Here is a 6,847-nt window from a genome sequence, read left to right as displayed (position 1 = left end):
ATAGAATCCATAGATTCCCTACAGTGCAGAAGGAGGCCATTCGGCCATCGAGTTTACACCAAGAAAACTCTGCCTAGGCCCACTCCCCTTCCCTATCTCCGTAGCCCTGCGCATTGGTCATGGAGACAGTGCTAATTACTGTGAACAAGTTGCCTGGCGGCAAATATTTGAATAGCCAAGGGTTTGCAAGAAGTTTAATTATATGTGCCAGTAAATTATGGGTGTAACTCTGCCTTAAGCGGAATCTTAAGTTTGCAGTTTCAAAACAATATGGCTACTTGAACAAGAAACATCTCTATCCAGAAGAGTTTGTTTGAAATTGAGGGAGGGAGTGGTATAGAAAGGAGGAGAAAATCCAGAAAGCTTGGTGACATGCAGGTTCTGCCAACAGTAACAGTGTGATCATTTTCTCCTTTCACTTCTTGCCAAGTGGATGGCCAGATTGACGATGCCGAATGGGAATGGCAGCCATTGGGAACACTCTCCAGAAATTGGAAGGGAATCAGAGCTTTGTGCTACATAACAAGCACAATCTACCTGAATGGGGACAGAGTTCACTACCGCGTGAGGTTAGCTGGGCACCAAATAACACCCCGCTACCTAACGCCCATCTAGGATGATCGGGGGCCTGAGCGGGTAACTCCTCGACGAGAGGGCAGCACGGTGGTGAAAGTGGTTAGCATTGCAGCCTCACGGGGCCGAGGTCCCAGGTTCGATCCCGGCTCTCGGTCACTGTCCGTGTGGAGTTTGCACATTCTCCCCGTGTTTGCGTGGGTTTCGCCCCCACAACCCAAAGATGTGCAGGCTAGGCAGATTGGCTGTGCTAAATTGCCCCTTAAATTGGAAAAAATGAATTGGGTACGCTAAATTTATTTTAAAAAGTTCTGAAGTTTAGACGGTTTGGAGCATAATTAGGCCAGTTGGCCCATCGAGTCTACTCCTCCATTCAATTACGGCTGATCTCATCCTGGCCTCAATGCCACCGACCTGCCACTTTCTCATTACCCTCCAACCCATTACTAATTAAAAATCTGTCTAACTCCTCCTTAAATTTATTCACTGTCCCAGCATCCACCACACTCCTTTTGCCCTTTTATTGGACATCATGCTTTCAGTGGTCTAGGCCTAGGCTCTGGCATTTCCACTTCAAATCTTTGTTTCCCCGACTTGGCTTGTCTCCATTAAGATGTTCTTTAAAACCTACCTCCACGACCAGATATTTGGTCACCTGTCTTAATGTCATCTCCTTTGATTCAATGTCAGTGTTTCTCTGATTACCTTCTTGTCAATTGCCTTGGGGATATTTTTCTACATTAAAAGTACTATATAAATGCATTTGTTGCTGCTACCTGCTAGTGCAGTTTTGCGTGGGTTTTGCCCCCACAACCCAAAGATGTGCAGGCTAGGCAGATTGGCCATGCTAAACTGCCCCATAATTGGAAAAAATGAATTGGGTACTCTAAATATTTAATTTTTTTAAAACAAAAAAAAACTCCTCAACGAGGCCACTCTTAGCCCCATTTTCTGCACGAGGAGCTCCGCCCACCAGAACTCCTCAGTGCAGTGAGATCGGGACACTATTTTTAAATGGCCTCTCGTGCTCCCGATGCAACCCTGGAACCACCCCCCCCCCCCCCATCCCCCCCAAGTCTCAACTCAGTATATGGAGGTCCCCAGACTCTCCTGCACCCCACCACCCCCCTTCCACACACACACGCGCAGGGCACACCCTGGCCCGATCATTACCACGCAAAGAATGTCAGCTTGGCACCCTGACATTGCCCCTGCCAGCTGGCAGCAGCACCTGGGCACCTTGTATCCCATGTCCGAAATAAAGTGTAGTGTCTGCAGTCTGGCATACATTTCAATTGCAAGACTTTTATACCTTTTCATATGCATTAAAACGTCCTGTATCAAATTGGTTCCGTTTGTAGCGCTGTTTGCCTTTCGGGCAAAAGGTTGTAGAACTTGACATGAAAAGCAAAACCAGCTTAACAGCATAGTACAAATCATGTGCCGCATTGTTGAAGATGCGGTTTTTTTGGATGACTTTGTTAGTCAAATTAATAGCTTTTGGGTACCGTAATCATCTATAAATTGATGCAACTCTGCATCATGGGCACCTGGGTTTTAGAATTTAATCATACAGATGGATAATCCTTTTTTCATTGCTGTGGTATAAAATGCAGTCACATGGGTTTAGAAAAATCTATTTTTTTTTAAATCACCAGACGTGGTTTAAGACCTTTTTATTTTGTTGTACCCTGCTTTGCACATTGGAAATTACTGTGCAACTCGATTCAATACTTTGTGCCTACACATTTGTTTAATTAAAGAGAGCTATATACTGACAATATTATTCATCAGGTCTTTGATTAGAGAGTAGTTATTGATATTACACTACCTATTTTCTCTTGCTTTTTGTGCCATTTTAATCCTGCTGTCTTGCACTTTTCTGTAAATTAAACGGTTCAGTAGATTTTTTGATAAAATTATGAAATGAAAATAGCTTATTGTCACAAGTAGGCTTCAAATGAAGTTACTGTGAAAAGCCCCTAGTCACCACATTCCACCGCCTGTTCGGGGAGGCTGTTACGGGAATTGAACCCGTGCTGCTGGCCTGCCTTGGTCTGCTTGAAAAGCCAGCTATTTAGCCCTCTGCTAAACCAGCCCTTTAACGATTAAGCTATAGTATTTACTGATAAACTGACTTCTGTGTTAACATTTGCGGTCTGCACTAGCAGGTAGCAGCAACAAGTGCATTTATATAGCACTTTTAATGTAGGAAAATATCCCCAAGGCAATTGACAAGAAGGTAATCGGAGAAACACCGACATTGAACCAAAGGAGATGACATTAAGACAGGTGACCAAATATCTGGTCCTGAAGGTAGGTTTTAAAGAACATCTTAATGGAGACAAGCCAAGTCGGGGAAACAAAGATTTGAAGTGGAAATGCCAGAGCCTAGGCCTAGACCACTGAAAGCATGATGTCCAATAAAAGGGCAAAAGGAGTGTGGTGGATGCTGGGACAGTGAATAAATTTAAGGAGGAGTTAGACAGATTTTTAATTAGTAAATGGTTGGAGGGTAATGAGAAAGTGGCAGGTCGGTGGCATTGAGGCCAGGATGAGATCAGCCGTAATTGAATGGAGGAGTAGACTCGATGGGCCAACTGGCCTAATTATGCTCCAAACCGTCTAAACTTCAGAACTTTTTAAAATAAATTTAGCGTACCCAATTCATTTTTTCCAATTTAAGGGGCAATTTAGCACAGCCAATCTGCCTAGCCTGCACATCTTTGGGTTGTGGGGGCGAAACCCACGCAAACACGGGGAGAATGTGCAAACTCCACACGGACAGTGACCGAGAGCCGGGATCGAACCTGGGACCTCGGCGCCATGAGGCAACAGGGCTAACCCACTGCACCACCGTGTTGCCCTCTAACGTCTGAACTATGGAAGCGGGGAAACAGGCCAGGTTTGGATAAATGAGGTGTTCTCGGAGAGTTGTAAGGTTGACGGAGGTTACAGAGATGGGAGTGGGTGAAGCCATGAGGTGGGGGGGGGGGGGGTTTACGAGGGTGAAAATTTTAAAATTGAGTCTTTGTTGCATCTGGAGCCAATGTATGTTAATGAGCAGAGGGGTAATTGATGGGTGAGTGAAAATTAATGCGATTTAGGATTTTAAATTCAATTTTGCTGGTCAGTGCTGTTTGTTCTACAGCTTAGATACTGTACCAGAAAAATGTCCACACCCAGTTCTCATGCTATTGGAAAGTAAATGAGTAACAGGTTTAGCGCAGATGCTTATTAAACTTTAAATCCACCTATTGTCCTCTTGCAATTTCTCCCCAGCAAGCTGACAGGCAAAGCCTTGCCACAAAAAAGGATTTTGCTTTCAATTCGGGTAAGATTAGCTCCACTGAACAGCTGGTTTGACAGGCAATGTGTCACTTCTGAGTTTCCACCGTCTACATTCTGTGACTCGACTGCCCCCAACGCAAGCTCAAAATGGGTAATTCTAGAAGACAATATAAGCTACTTGAAATAACATTTGTCTCAGTTTATCTACCTGCTTGCTTCTCAGTTAAGATAGGGAGTGTTGGTTTGCCATTAACTCCATTGCCAGTTTTGCTGAGATTTAACACAGGAAAAGGCATTATAATGTAAACTAAGGATAGAAAGTTAGATAGAAAGTAAGAACTTGCATTTACACAGTATTGTTCAAGACCATACAACATCCCCAAGCCATTCAGTTAATTAAGTATTTTTAAGTCACCTTGGGAAAGGGAGCAGTCAGTTTGTGCATGTCATGTCACACAAACAACATTGCAATCAATGACAAGATAGTCTTTTATAATTATTTCTTTTGGGGATAAAGAAGACTGTCTTTGTAGTTCAATTTTCTTCTTATTTGAAAGCATTGGATGTTTGGCTATATGGGTTAGTGCTTCCACACCCATCTTTGTAATATAATTTGGCATGTTTCTCTGAAAGAATTTGCTGCAGTACGTTACTTGCCTTAAAGTTAGTTCCAGCCGCACTGCCGAATCTGTGTAGCTATTACTGGGCAGCAAACCGGTCAATGATTTGGAAGTGGATGATGGAAAAGACTAGAGGTGGTGTCTTGTGTAGGTACTTGTCTGTGGGCGGCACCGTTGCCGCCTCCGCCTCCGCGGTATACCATGAGCCCGGTGGTGACGGCGACGCTGAAGAATTTGGGGCAATGGAGGCAGCACACGGTGGAGACGAGGGTCTCAGTCTGGTCCCCGATACAGAATAACCATAGGTTTGCCCCGGGCAGGATAGATGGTGGGTTCCGAAGCTGGCACCAGGCGGGAATTAGAAGGCTGGGGGGATCTATTCATTGACGGGACTTTTGCCAGTTTAAAGGCACTGGAGGAGAAATTTGGGACACCCCGGGAAATGCCTTCAGGTACATGCTGGTTCGGGCATTTGTCAGGAAGCAGGTAGGAGAATTCCCGTTGCTGCCTGCCCGAAGGATACGGGACAGGGTGATTTCGGGTGTGTGGGCCGGAGAGGGTAAGATCTCAGAGATATACCAGGAGCTGCAGGAGGCGGAGAAACCTTTGGTGGAGGAGTTGAAGGGCAAATGGAAGGAGGAGCTTGGTGAGGGCCTGTGGGCTGAAGCCCTGGGCAGGGTCAATTCCTCCTCGTCTTGTGCCAGGCTCAGCCTGATCCAGTTTAAAGTGTTACACAGGGCGCATATGACAGGGGCGAGGATGAGTAAGTTTTTTGGGGTGGAGGACAGATGTGTGAGGTGTTTGGGGAGCCCAGCAAACAGCGCCCATATGTTCTGGGCGTGCCCGGCGCTTGCAGAGTTTTGGAAGGGCTTTGCAAAGATCATGTCCAAGGTCTTGGACAATCGGGTAAAACCAAGTTGGGGGATAGCATTATTTGGGGTATCGGAGGATACGGGAGTGCAGGAGTCGAAAGAGGCCGGAGTTCTGGCCTTTGCCTCCTTGGTAGCCTGGAGAAGGCTCTTGTTATTGTGGAGGGACGCGAAAGCCCCCAAGTGTGGAGGCTTGGATCAATGACGTGGCGGGGTTTCTTAGGTTGGAGAAGATAAAGTTTGCCTTGCGAGGGTCCTTGCAGGGGTTCTCCGGGCAGTGGCAACCGTTCCTTGACTTTCTCGCGGGACGTTAGGTGGAGGCCAACAGCAGCAGCAACCCGGGGGAGGGGGGGCTGACTTCTCTTCCTTTTTGAAAGGGGCGCTTGTCCTATTTTGTTTTGAGTTGGGTGTTACAGAGTGTTCTGTAAAACTTTTTGAAAAACTTTGAATAAATACATTTTTTAAAAAAAAGTTAGTTCCAGCCACCGCGTTTCCCACTTTTGGTTCTTGTATCTCTAATTTGGCTTGTCTCTTAACCTGAACAAATTAAATGGGCTTTCTGATAGAAAAGTTAAGATGCAGAAAGTGGCCACTCAGCCCATGTTTATTCGGACAAAAAAAGAGAAAAAATAAACTCGCCATTCATTTGAATCCAATTTTCCGGCACCTGGTCAGATCCAGGTACTTTTTAAATGGGTTGAGCATTTTGGCCTTAAACACCAACTTGGTCAGTGAATCCTAGATGCCCACCACCCTCTGGGTTCAAAGTTTTTTTCCTCAAGTTCCCTCTAATTCTACTTTGTCTCCTCTCTTCTAAGGAAAACCAATTTCCTCGCTATGGTGTTATCATAAATGTAAGGACTGCAAGGGCTAATGAAATGACTAGATTTAGAGCTGCAAGTATATAAGACATTGATGCTAAGCCTTGTGGGGAGAGAAGTTAAGGAGTTAGCTAGAGTACAGACTGAAGGAAAGATAGTGTGAGTGAGAGCAGATCATAAGTTTATTATAGTGTAGAGATTAGCTATAGGTGAGTGCAGAGTATATGTTAATTATCAACTGTGTATTATTTAGGAGTATGTGTCAAATCCAGATTAATAGTGTTCATAAATTTATAGCTTTGTTCAAGTTCAAGCTATTTTATGGTCTTTGTGAACACCATGCCAACCATCCTGAATTTAGCAACACCACACCCACCAAAAAAAAAGTCTATTGGTGAGTATACCTGATGCACATGGGAGAAAAGGACAACTCCCTTTCTCTCAGGTGACTAAACCTCCACAGGTCCACACCCCTCCCCCCACTATTTGTTCCAAAAACTGCCAATTCTGTCGCCATGCAAAGGACTTGGGACTCGATCTGTCCGTCCTCGGGTTCAATACACATTTGAAGTCTGCCCTGCCATGATCAACCGATGAGAGGCAAGGTGGGGGATGGCCAGAAATAGCTTCTTCATTAAATCTACGTTGTCAATTTGGAACCTATATGTTGACT

Source organism: Scyliorhinus canicula, chromosome 21, assembly GCF_902713615.1.
Source record: "Scyliorhinus canicula chromosome 21, sScyCan1.1, whole genome shotgun sequence".
NCBI lineage: Eukaryota > Metazoa > Chordata > Chondrichthyes > Carcharhiniformes > Scyliorhinidae > Scyliorhinus > Scyliorhinus canicula.
This window is presented reverse-complemented; position numbering follows the sequence as displayed.